Below are 13,320 nucleotides of genomic sequence, written 5' to 3' on the forward strand. Positions count from 1 at the left end.
AGGTGATTCAGTGTGTTTCAAAATGGTTTAGCAGCTTAAAAGCAAGGGTTATTGGGGAGAAGGGGAATTAATGAACATACATGTAAATATTTGTGGACATATTATACACATGCATGGTTCTCAGCCCTCCAGTTATTCTGCTTTGTTGTAGGGATTTTGTGTAAAGTATCACTAAAAAGTGGAAGTAAAGTATAATTACTTATTTTCTCCCTTCTAGGTGAAAAGAGGAGGTCGCAGTTATGGGCAGGACAGAGGGGAAGCCTGCATGTGCCATTGCTTATTTCTGAGGATGCTCCACTTCCACAAAGCACTGAGCTCTTGAGAGCTAAATCAACCCCGAGAAATGCTTTCAACCTCAGTTCTCATCAGAAGCTTTTCACTTCTTACAGCTCGGTTCCCCAGGCTGCCTGGCAGGGCAAAACACTGATCGCTTTGGCCAGTCTAAGTCTGGTTGCTCCAAAAAGTCAGTCTTCAAATACAGCACATTAAGCTACTCTGTAGGAGAAATTCTGCTCTCATATTTGGCCAAACACCACAGGCAAAACAGCACTGATTTTGATGACACTATTTGGTGTGCACCAGAAGGAAGCAAGGATCATAAGCAATCATATGGTGCATGTTTGGTAATCCTTTGGCACCGTTGAAAGGTTGGGGAATAGACTTAAACATAGGTTCATGAAAAAAGATTAACCAATATTTACAACATTGCTCATACGAGGAAAGGCTTCTATGATATTTTCCAAGGGAAGAGGGAGAGATTTGTCAGAAGTTGGCCAGCTGCAGTTTTGTAGATTTTGTTGCCATCTGATTGGCACACTTCACGCAGCCCTCATCCAAAACTTTCTGGTACAGCTGGGCAAAACAGGAGCAGGACTTGAACTCAAGAAGACTGCCGGAAGGCAGAATTGCCGAGAAATTAGCACCAAGACATTTCAATGCAACATTGTCCAGGCATTCTCCAGTTCATGAAGTTCAGCTAACAAATCTTAAGGTAATTTTCTATCACAATTAAGCAATAGATTCTGCTGTAGTGTTTGGGGAGAGGGGATGTTTAAGATTAGTCACTGTAGAGTCCATCCATTGATTGTGTTATTGTCTTATGAAATAATGCAGGAAATGTTTGCCAACATAGGTTGAAAATAAGCACCTAAAGACCTTCTAAATATCTGTTTACTCAATCTGGAGAAGAACTCAAAGGGAGTACTAAAACCTTTGATACAAATGCCACACATGCATGCTAAAAATTCTCTAAAATATTGTATTCTTAAGCCTATTGCTAGCAATGTGCCTGCTTCACTTAAAAAACATGTTCTGAAAATTCCCCAAGGTGCATGTTTCAATGGCTGCCTCAACATTTCATTCACAGGACATGCAGCTACAATGCTAGCAGCAGGGCTTTGCGAGGGACAGAAGAACAACAGCATTTTGACGTCACTTGAAGACAAAATGATTTATTGTAATTTTAGATCTTAATATTACCCGAACTAATAATTTTGATACCTTTCATCTTGAGTTCTGTGGACCTTGCCAAGTTGAGACCATAATACTTATCAGCAATTTAACAGCAAAACCTGATATTTGAGATCTTTCCAGGCAATCCCTCTCTGAAGTCAAGAAGCCAAGATTCCCAGCTGTGACCAAGTACTTCTCCAGCGACACATTCAATCTCCCTCCCAGGCCTTGCTAAAAGCTGCTTCGCAGTGTGAAAAAGGCATGTTGCCTTCCAAAGGCTGAGAGCAAAATAAACTTTCATCCCTGGGAAAAAAAATCACTTCTGCAGCATGGCAGAGATGTTCTTTAGGGCACTTCTTATATTGGCCAGGGCATGAAACCAAGACAGGTCTCAGTGCTGGTAATGAACAGCCATCCCCTCATCCTACCAAGCCACCACAGTACCACTCCCTCCTTTGGGCCAGCAGAAGCAAACACAGAGGGAGGGGACAGGTCAGGTACACAGGCCACAGCCCCTTTTTACTGAGGCCAGGGGGATCCCTGTGCTGCAAAGCCTTGAGCTGTTCAGTGAGCATGAACGGCCTGATGCTGTGGCTACTCCTCCCTCTGCCCTTGTCCAAAGCAACAGCGATGCAACAAAGGCATGAGAACAGAAAGGTTGGAGGATCTGGTATAGTACAGATCTTCATCTCCTGGTGTTTGTCTTGATATCAAACTGCTGCTGTGAACACTACTGCTCAGGTACAGGGTTGCTAACACCATTCTGCCTGGTGGAGTTCATACAAAGTACTGGTCACAGCAGCTCAAGTAACATCCATGATTTTCCCTTCTAGATTTTGCAAGATGAATGTCTAGGTGTTATCACTAGATTAATTAACTCTAAAATAGTGGTATCTCTTTTCCTTGTTGTTTGCCAGGCAGATATAGCCACCAGGGTGTGCAGCTATTAAGTGCAAACCACGGTTCCTAGCACTTTTTTTATTCTTCACCTTCTTTTCACTGTGCCTTTACCTTGAGCTCTTTCTCTTTTGATGTCCTTGAGAAAAATGCCCTCCTTTATTGATTAAATTACAAATTCCAATGGCAGATGATTGAGTTATATGATAACACCTGACGAAAGCCATCAACTACAATTGAAATAAAAGGAAAAATTAGCACTCTACTTATTACAAAAGGTTTGGATGTTGAGTAGCTGACTGCATTAAATAGAGATTGAGCAGATCTGAGAGAATTGATTAAGAAAAACAATGCAGAATTCAGAAAAGAGCTACCAAAATTAACAGCTCGCTAATTTACCGTAGAAAAAGATTGGAGAAGTTGAGGAAGAGAAGGAAACTGTATTTTTTTTCAAGCATTCACAACCAGGAATTGCACAAAAGCTTGCCTCTGAGATAAGGCTCTTCAGATACCCAACTCTGATACCAAGTTACCAAAAGCCAATAAATACATGACCAGGGCAGCAGGTTTATTCATTCAGATTTTAGTAGGCCTATTTAATTAGTGTTATCATAAGCAAAATGAGGTTCTTGGCCTTTGTTCTGTGCTTGGGAACCAACTGCATGCCAGCTTTTGGTAATGTATCATTACATTTTAGTCACTGCTCATCTACACTAATGAGGTATTTCTATTTTTGTCTGCTTGTGGTATTTCCTGCAGTATTGACAGATGTCTTTGTCTTTCCTTCTGCAGATTAAGCAACCATTATTGGAGTTCTTAAATGAGAGAAGAAGCTGATAAAGCAGTGTCTAAAATGGCTTGTTCCACTTTAGAATCGTGTCATCTTCCAGTCACTTCCTTGCAAGCTCATTTCAAGGTAAAGTCTAGCAAAGGTGAGTTCTAGCAAAGCTCTGGAAAGAGTGTAAACACAGCTGTTAAAGAACATTATATTATTTACTTACAGCCTCTGCATTACTGAAGTGTCATATTTGAAGTCATGCTCCAGGTAAAATCCTTAGTAACCTGTGGAAATACCAGAGAGAGATTTGTCAGAGGATATTCCTAACTACATCTTCTCTCCAATGGAGAAGGGAATTTAACATCAAATTTTTGCATTATTTATTGACAAAAAAACCCATACTATTTAAGTCTAACCACAAAACAGTGAAAAAATTCCCTTAACGCTCATCTGAATGTTGCTTCAAAACTTGCTTCAGCTGCAGTCTTTTTTCCTCATGTTTGCTTTCTGCAAATATCCTAGCCTGCTGATTTGCTAGCAGCAAATGTTTGTAGAAACAACAAATATATTAACTCACTGAATCTAACTTAGAAACTGTGCAGCCCTGCCTGAACTTTTCACAATCCTGAATTCTTCATCCTCACAGAAGAGACAAGGAATTTCCAAGCGGCAGATTTGCGCCAGTGAGAACTGTAGGCTGTAAACACGCATATTATTCCTCACTGCAGCGCTCTGCTTGGGGACATTCCTGTCCCCATCACCAATCACCCTGCCTTGTCATTCACCCCTGCCAGAGTTCATTGCATCCTCCATTCTGCCAGCAGAACTAGTCACAAATGCAGTCAGATGCAGCTTAGTAAAGACCTGTTTAAACTGTTCAAGTCAATCCAGGAGCTGTAATCAGATGAAGACGTGTGAATGGAACCGATGTGCTTTGGCCCAGGTCTCGCAGCACACCCATCAGGGCAGACAGCTACATGCTAGCTGCAAGCCCATATCCCTCTTTTTTCAAACGCTCGGAGTAGCATAGTTATTTACATGGCTTCCATTAGAGCAGTGTCTGAGCATACACAAACCAGATGGGATTTTCCTTGCTGCACTCTTGAGAAAAAGCACATGCATCATAGACAAGGAAAGGAGATGCTAAAAAGATTTTTTTTTTTTTTCCCCCCGGGGAAACAAAAATCTGAGCTGCCAAAACCTTGTACCATGCCAGAGGGCTCCCATGGGTTAAGGTGCCACACTAAGGGACGGGCCATCAGCCTCTAGCCACAGGCATATCTCTCATCACCCTGGTAATTCTTCCTTGAAAAAATGGCTTCAAAATAGTGTGAAACAGGAAAAGAAAAAGGAAAGGGAGAGGTAAAAAGGAAAATAAAAATTAAAAAGAATAAAGAAAAAGTCATAACAAATGTAGCAACATCTGAAAGAAGCAAACTGCAGCAGCAGAGGAATCAGTTACCCAGTTTACTGAGAGGACTGAAGCAATTGTTTTGTACAAGAAGCCTCATTCATCACATTTCCATAACCCAGAAAATGCCCCCACAGTGCCTTCTTTCAAAATTTTAAGACCAACATGCATACAGATTCTCACATTTCCTTCCTTCTCCTGTCAGTCTTCCCTTGTGGAAGAAATCATAGAAAAGGGGTGAAGTTGGGAAAATTTCTGCAGCAGTTCTGCCACGGCTGAATCTTGAAGGTAGGAAACCCAAGGGAACCAGGGGTGACAGAGCACCTGACAAATGGACTCAATCTTCACTGCCAGTCGACTCTTGCTCTTTAAAATGAAAACGGTGAAAATGCTTTTTTGGTGATATCCCACAAGGCAGCTTGGAGCCCAGAAGGCCAGGTTGTAAGAGAATAAGACGCACCTGTAAGCTCAAACCTCCAGGACTGCTCATCTTCTCTAGAAAGTAAGCCACAAAATCTTGAGTTTGATCACTGGAAGGATTTTTGGTCTTCACACTGCCTAACTGTCTAAACACTCCTCCAAATCCATGCTGTCTTAGCCAAAAGCAAGGAATTCCACAATTAAAAGAATAAACTGCCCATCCTGAGGCAAAAATCCTGGGGACTAGCACAACAGCTGGCTCACAGCCTTTGTGGAGCAGCAGAAAGCAGGTACCTCTGCTCCCCCTGAGGCTGTGGTCCTGCCTCTAGGGCTGTCAGCTGAGCTCTGGTGTATGGCTTCTGCTGGCAAAGACATGACTGCCACCTGGTTATCAACTGCTTCAACCCCAGGAAAGCCACACTGCCTTCCTCTGACCGTGTACAAGAGTAAAAGAATGCTCATAAACGTGTGTGAAAAATCTTTGAGCACTGTCGGTAAAAAGCCTGATGACTGCTGTAGCAGAGGTGGAGCTGTACCAGAACCACCAAGGAATCTGAATGTCTTCTCTTCATTAATGGGCTTCCATCATCCCCAGTCTAAGCCAGGGAGGTGTTATTGCCCTTTTGCAAGCTATAAAAAACCCAGCACGGCAGATGGATAAAGTACCTCACCCAAGGTCCCTTGGGATGCATACATCTGCACTGCAAACTGATCCCAAAATGCCACAAACACAATCTACTGCCCTTCCCTCCAGCCCAGCCTAATTCTCTGAATTTTACGATGATTCAAAGCTCTATTTAAAGCCCCTACAGCAATGGGTGTGTGTAAGGAATTAATGCTGAGCCAAAAAGTTTGGATTTAGCAGCTCTTATTGGGATTCTTCTTGGTAATAGTGAAACACAGAGCTGTGGGGTTCTAATCCAAAACAGAAAAAAAGGTGGCATGTGTCATTTTGGTTATGATGTAAACCTTTAATGAGATGCGGTAGCAATGCCATTGTCTTCTCCTTCTGAATTAACCTGTCACCTAAACAGTGGGGGCCATGCAGCCTAGCACAGCTTCCCCAAGCCTGCTCGTTGCTTACATAGCAAGGGCTGCTATGAAACAGGAAAAAATAGATACAGAAGACAGCTACTAACATCTTTTGCAGGCTCCCAGTGGCCAGGCACAGTTCCACGCTGAAGTGAAGGGCAGCCAGGACAGCTGACAAGGTTCAGAGACACACAGTCATGGTTTACTACTCATACCATGCTAAGCTCTTTAGGTAAGCTTTATTATTACAGATGGTACTGCTTGCCCTAGATCTGATGACCAAAATGGGGTTGTTCTCCATAATCCTTCAGAGGCTGCTTATAAATCAGAGACAATTTCACCTCTGGACACATGGTGCTAATAGATGATAATGTAAATGGTCTGGTATTTTAACCTTAACAAGCATTTTCTTGGGTCATTGTAGACAAAAATGAGGTCAGGAACTCTGGTCATGGGCCTTAAGTTAGAAGACTCTCAGTCTGGGGTCATCTGGACTACCCTGGCCTTTTTACATACATTGTGCATACAGCTGACACGTAACAGCAACCTACAGGCTGGAGTTGCAAAGGTGAGAGTGGGCTACGCTGCTCCTACCCCTAAGCAGCTGCATCCCACAGGCACCAGTCACCTCCACCTCCTGGACCACATCGAAGTCATTATGTCTGTTAAGAAACAGCAACAGTAGAAACATGGTCGCTGTGAAAATAATTTTGAAGATATCAACCCCTAAACACACACAGGAAATAAAATCTGCTTCTATGTGAGCCTTTCCGCTCTTCTCAGGAATCTGAGGGATGTCCTTTATAAAACATGAGATAACAGCAAACTTGTTCAGGCTGCATATCTGTATGGTACCTTAGATACCAATGAAAGCCCCAAGGCAGGTCTTGGCACCTCAACCCCTTCTTATAAACTCTTTCTGAAAGTTAGAGCTGACTTTGACACGAACACGATGAGAAATGGGGAACTATCTGTGCCATTCTGGGGAACATGCCAAACCCTAATATTAACACCCCCCACTCTGTTAAAAGCAACACAAAGCAAAAAAAACAACAAAAAATAACCCTCCAGTTTGCCACTGATTAGGCAGCCGAATTAAAACTGATGAAGTGATTGGATAGGATCCAAAGCTGTTTATCTGCACATAAATCACAGACATGCTTTACTCAGCCAGTATGGATTTACTGAGCTATGGGAAAGACCTCTTATTCAGAATGCTGATTATTATAGCAATTAAAATATCAATGAAGCAAACATTTTGGGGTAAAAATCTGTTAGAGGCTCCTGGAGAAATCATTCCATTAAATATGAAATCAACCATATTCCTAATTTAAAAAAAAATAGATATATAAAAGAAAGTTTTAATAGACTTGCTTTGTTTCTTCTGGTTAAGCACATGATGTTAGAAAATGAAATTCCAAAGGAGAAAAGAAAGACACAAATTAACAAACTGGACATGCCAAAGGAGATTATAAAGGAAGGCTGATACATATTTTATAATCACAAGGGAATAAAAAAAAAATTAAGAGAGATGTACTGTCAAACCAGACACAGTGTTAATAGCTAATGTATATGGCAATACGAACTGCTGTTCCCACAGCTATTAGCGTAAACTGAAAATTAGGAGCAGGCTGCAGCAAAAGAAAATAAATCACACTTTTTTTTTTTTCAAACTGAAAATATATGTAAAATAAATCCCTACCCCCTGCATTCACTCTCGGCATCCTAAACCCCCAATAGCAAGACAAGGACTGTCATTTCAGCAAGCTACAACTTCCAGGCAAGTGAGACAAGTGACAATCTCTTATTATCAATCGTGGCTAATTTATTTATGCAACTTTTCTACTTAGTAGAATCATTGGCATGGAGATTATCTTTCCCTTCCCCTTTGAGTCCTGAGAAACTATTTAACATGGGAAGTCGCTAAGGGGGGGCAAAGAGATGAGACGGCCTTGTAGCCAAGTTACGCATCCCAGCTGGAATTTGGGATGATGTCTTGCAGTTCTGACTCCTTCAGCCAATTTTCGTACAGGAAGCATGAATGCGCCAAGGGTGCAGTGAAATACACTGGAGCCAACAAATAGCACTCGACTCCATTAACACACTCGTGCTATGGATCCGATCGTGAAACCCTTAGTCACCTAGCAATGCATTTGCTCACGAGGTAGCCAACAGTTTGCACAGGGAAAGATTCAGCAGCAAAAACAATCCTCAGATGAAGCCTTATAGAAGCAGCGTGTGTATGTATGTGGGATGTGTGAATGCAGAGCCCTTCTGGAAGAGGCAAACCCTGTTCATACATAAGGTTCATTTGGAATTACTGGCCATGGAAGGTGATGGTGTCACCAGCAAGGTAAAGGGCAAATTGCTATGAGGAACATCACCAGACCTGGGAAGACAATCCACTCTTAGCACAGAGGCTCCTCTCCAAGGCTGGGGTGGGTTATGGGTGTCCCAGAGCAGAGCAGACATCCCCATGCAGTTTTTGCCCATGCACAACAATGTGTTCAAGCTGTGCCACAGAATAAGAATTTATCACCAAATGACTGTCAAAAGGGGATCTTTTTAAGACCCTGGTGTTGTATTATTTGTCTTTTTTATTCCCCCAGTTACCCACAGCACATACACAGTGCTGATCACCTCCTGCTCAGCACGCCATACACACCAGTTCCCCCTCTGGCCTCACTAGAACAAGAGGGTGGCTTCATGCTTAATTAAATCTCCTTAGAAGACCAGGGAAAAGTTTCTGAAGTTCTTAGATTAAAATTTTGTAATGCATGCATTTCAAGTCTGCTGATTACTTTAAAAACCTATTAGCAGCAAGAATAATTTCATTCAGCACAGACACAGCTCAATTTTTATGCTGGAGTAAGAGATAACTTTTGAGGAAAGTAGATGACAAATTACTTGACAAATTTGTCAACTACTTTGGAGACATCAAGATGAAAGGCTTTATATAAATGTTGTATGATTTTTTATGCATGTATATAAAACACTTTTACTGGACTGTTGATAAAAGTCTGAGCTACAAAGACAGTCTTTCCCCAAGCTGAAAAAAAGCAAGCTGCTAGACAAATCAGTCCAATCTCTGCCTTTCAAACAATATAAAGCAGTATAACTTTCAGGAGCAACACCTCATCTGTTTTTTTTTTTCCAGACTGCCTATCAGGAATCAAGAAGTAAGTAAACATTTGAAAAGTGCCCCTCTGAGAGCAAAGGTTTAGATTTGAGTCACAGGATCCACTGAAAAGAAAAATTGCTTCTGTGCATTGGGACAGCGCCTTCCCTTCTGAAAACTTTACAAAAAGAATAAATAGAGATAATCTTTTTACAAGGTATAGCCGGCATGGAAATTCGTTATTGCTTCCCTTTAAAAAAAGTCAAGATAGTTCAGGAAGTGAGAATGGGGTCACAAATAAAAGCAAAACAGTATGCAGAAGATTTCCTAATGACTATAGCCAGTAAATGAATGGTTAAAAAGCTTTATCATGACCTAAAGTAAAGCTCCTGTTGATGAGAACATGAGATAAACAAAAGAGGGAAAGACATAATTGAGCGCTAAATGACTAAGAGTATTTAATGCAGAAGTGGGGTATATATATACCCAGAGATTGTTGATTAAATATTTTAAGGATCCATTCTTCTCCTAGTACAAAAAACTCGCTAGAGGAGCTTCAGTGCTACTGCTCTCTGAAGACTGCATTACTGCTTGTTAGCCCCGCTCAATCACTGCAGCGGAGGCAGAGCTGAAAGGAATCATTGTTCCCGCTGTACAAAAGCAAAACCAAACCTCAAGAGAAGGTAAGTGATTTGCAAAGGGTTTTACAGCAAGCCAGTGGCATAGCTGGGGGAAGGGAGGAGCTCCAACTTATGGGCCAGATCTTCCTGAACACTAATCCCCATTGCATGTGATGTTTCTACCAAGACCATCTTGGAGATGGGAAATATTTTCATTCCTGCTCATTCCATGTGCAGCCATGACTATTAATTTAAAGCTGTCACCAAAGGCATATATATATACACACACACATATATACACACACACACACGGAAGATCTCTGAGGCAGGGCCCAGGATACTGCTTGAAGACATTTATGTCTACATTCTACTTTCAACAGGTGTGCACCTAAATAAACTCTTTCCTTCAGTGGATTCATGCTGGAGATAAGAATTTGGTGCTAGAAGGCCTAAATTAAACCTACAGCTGCTTGGAAATTGTTTTCCATTGTAGCCGACATTCATCCTGAAATCAGTTTGATTACACAGTGTAAGTGGGGGAGGCACCTGAGGACAGAGCGTAATCCCACACCATATGCACGCTGTGATGCCCAGATGAAGCAACGTTAAGTCATGCAGCCAGACAAGGAATGCTGGGTAGTTGCACCAAGCTGCACACTTTTCTTTAACACTGATTAATTTAGGTGATTGGATGAGTCAAAGACTCGGAGGAAGCTTTAGTTCATTACTTTTTCTTGTCTTTGGCTATTCTAAGAGAAGTTTTAAGGGACAGAGGATCTTTTTGGCATACAGTCATGATTCTCATTAGCATTGAAAATATGAATATGAAAAGAGTTGAAGGGGAGACAGGAAATAATTGCAAGCATCTTTAGTCAAAGAAAATGCCTTTTCTCCTCCAGAGAGTACAGCTGCTGAGCACCATTCTGGGCAATAAAGATCAGAGAAGTAAAACCCATTGAGCAAAGTTCACTCCATAATTGTTTCTAAACCAGACCCAGAATGGAGTGAGTAGGCCTGCTAAGAAATTCCCAACATAACTCTCTTCTTGTTTTCTCAACATTGATGTGTCCAGTCTTTTGGTTTCAATGTTTCTCAAAAAGAGAGGTGCAAGGGGACTGAGCTTCTCTTGTTGGTCTCTATCAGGCTCCTGCATGGCTCCCCGACAGCTCACGGTGCAAGACATCAGAGAAACAACTAACAGGATCTGTGTTTTTACAGCACTGACGGCTCCAGGGCAGCAACCCCAAGCTTGCAGCAGCCATGCTATAAACCAAAGTACTTGAAGCCCAAGCAGATTTTAAGATCAAACTCACAGGGCTTCTATGATCCCCAGTAAGTAGTCAAGCAATTCTCACTAAGCCAACATTCCTCACTCTCTAGACTGCCCACAGTACAGGTTGGATTTGTCTGAGCAAGCCTCCAGAGAATAAGGAGCACACAACTGTTCCTTTTTCTCTAGGCACAGTGGTACTTCGTCCCTCTGGATGTCTATCTCTTTCCAGTTTCAGGATTAGGCCATATGGTCCTGTCCTCCCTTGTGAGATGACCGAACCTAAGCTCAAGTATACCAGCCTGCAAATACGCAATGTATCTGGGACTTCTGGGGCTGACTGAGCACCTTTCTGCAGACTGTTCTCTGCAAATGGCACCACCTGATTAAATTCACGCCTCCTGGTTTTCAGAGGACTTCCAGGCTGGGAGCTGCCTACAGGATCAATACCGCCACTTCCCCTGGAACAACTTTGTGTGGACCCGTATCTACTTGCAGGCAGCCCAAAGGGAAATGAATCTCCAGATGAGATTTGTTATTCTGGCAAACTCTGTGTTGGGTCGATCACTGTACAAAACCAGAGAGAAACATTTTATATTTCTGTCAAAATAAAAAAACTGATTTCCCATAAGGGAGTTAAAAATGCTTTTCTATTTCCCAAAGAGAAGCTCCAGTCTTTCCTAAGTGGAAACTTTTTCTAGTTTCAGAGAGCACAAACTGAGCACAATCTGTAAACAGCATCTTCTTGTAATGCTAGAGTGGAAAAGCAATATTACAAAGCTAACCCCTTGCAATGCTATTTACTGAGTCTGGGATATGTTCTAGGACCAAACTAATAAATTTTCCCTCACCATTTCCCTGCCCATACTGCATCACATGTACCTATACTGAGCGATTGTGAAGTAGTTCTTGTGTAGCAATGAATTCTTGCTAAACACACCAACGATGTTAATTTTGAACTAGTATAACTAGGGCCTGAATGTGACCTACCTTTTTAGTCAAACTGTGCTTCCCCCACCCACTAAACAGCATCTGCAAATGTTGTATCAGTTCCCTGCACTGCAGCAGACACAATTATTTTATCCAAATGATTACGGAAACCTACATACTTCAGACACAGTCTGAAATATAACATCCTTGCTCCCAACAAAATCAAAGGAGAAAGTCCCATTGAGTCCAATGACAGCATAGTTAAAAGAACTCTAAGCCATTTGGAAAATGCTACATCAAACATCTGTCATTCTTTGCCTTGTCCAAAATCACAAATAGGCTGTGGCAGCCTCAGAAACAGAGGCCAAGTCTTCCAGCTCCCAGTTTTGTGTTTTAGCTACTTGACACAGCCTCTCATCATTGCAACAGGAGAAACAGACTGATCAGAGACTAAAACCTCTCATGATGAGCAATCTGAAAACATCATATTTCAGCACAACAGAGATGTATGTCACTCCATCACTAACTCACCAGCCCAGAGGCCAAATTCGAGACAAATATCCCCGCAGCAGTCCAAGGTCGGAGTCCCAGAAGGTAAACCCGTCAAGAATTAGTGATGTAAATACTCCCTCTCAGACACAGTCCTACTGCAGTCTTCTCTGAACCCCTTGGACTGCACACTTCCTTCTCTGGCATGCCTGTTTGGCCTTCTTCCTTCTATTTTCTCATAAGGTTGTTTGTGATGATTTATCTAAAAAAAAAAAATTTTTTTTACTTCATTAAAAAATAAGTGTGCCTGCATTTGGCTGATACAATAACATTGTTATAAAATCCTCTTTGAGGAAGGCGCCCTCTACTTCTGTCAAGTCCTTCCTCTTCCCTGAGTTACGTGACAAAGATCTTGAGAAAACAGCTTATAGCCTTCAAAGTCAGCATTACCTCCCCTTCTCCCTTCTCCCTCCTTACGTTTTCTGAAACAATTTAAATGACCCCATGTCTGGTCTGAGCATTGAGTCTGATATAGTCATCATCTCCCAAGGCCCTCCTTTTCATCCATCACTGACCAGGACACAGAATCCCTACCCCGTGTAAACGTGACTCAGTTTAATTTTCCAAAGATCATTTGTTTACTTTCTGGTAGAGTCTAATGAGTAAATATTATTTGGTAGGCTACAATTTCATGAAGCTCAACGAAAATGAGGGCTCCAGATCACTAGATGCAGCATAAACATATGGTAAAAAGTTTGTAATCATCCCCAAGACTACAGAGGCATCTGGTGAGGCAGCCAGGAAAAGAACTGATGTCAGTTTTCTGAGTCCCAGTGTAGAATCTTAAACATAAAGCCATCTTTCCTCCATATCTCTGCTCTCAGAAAACACTTACTTTCTGAG

General features: G+C 41.8%; 1 protein-coding gene across 4 annotated transcripts in view; it reads right to left on the reverse strand.

The window, feature by feature from the left end:
• The window catches only part of SEMA5B (semaphorin 5B), a 201,764-nt gene extending 189,091 nt beyond the window's left edge, over positions 1-12,673 (reverse strand). For all 4 annotated transcript variants that reach the window (XM_069861435.1, XM_069861434.1, XM_069861436.1 and 1 more), the window contains exons 1-2: positions 12,460-12,673; positions 3,351-3,411 (exon numbers count right to left, since the gene is read on the reverse strand). The gene's annotated coding sequence lies outside the window, so the exon portion shown is untranslated. The remainder of the gene's footprint in view (positions 1-3,350; positions 3,412-12,459) is intronic.
• Between the last annotated feature and the right edge of the window lie 647 nt (positions 12,674-13,320).

The sequence above is a fragment of the Phaenicophaeus curvirostris genome, chromosome 7, assembly GCF_032191515.1.
Source record: "Phaenicophaeus curvirostris isolate KB17595 chromosome 7, BPBGC_Pcur_1.0, whole genome shotgun sequence".
NCBI lineage: Eukaryota > Metazoa > Chordata > Aves > Cuculiformes > Cuculidae > Phaenicophaeus > Phaenicophaeus curvirostris.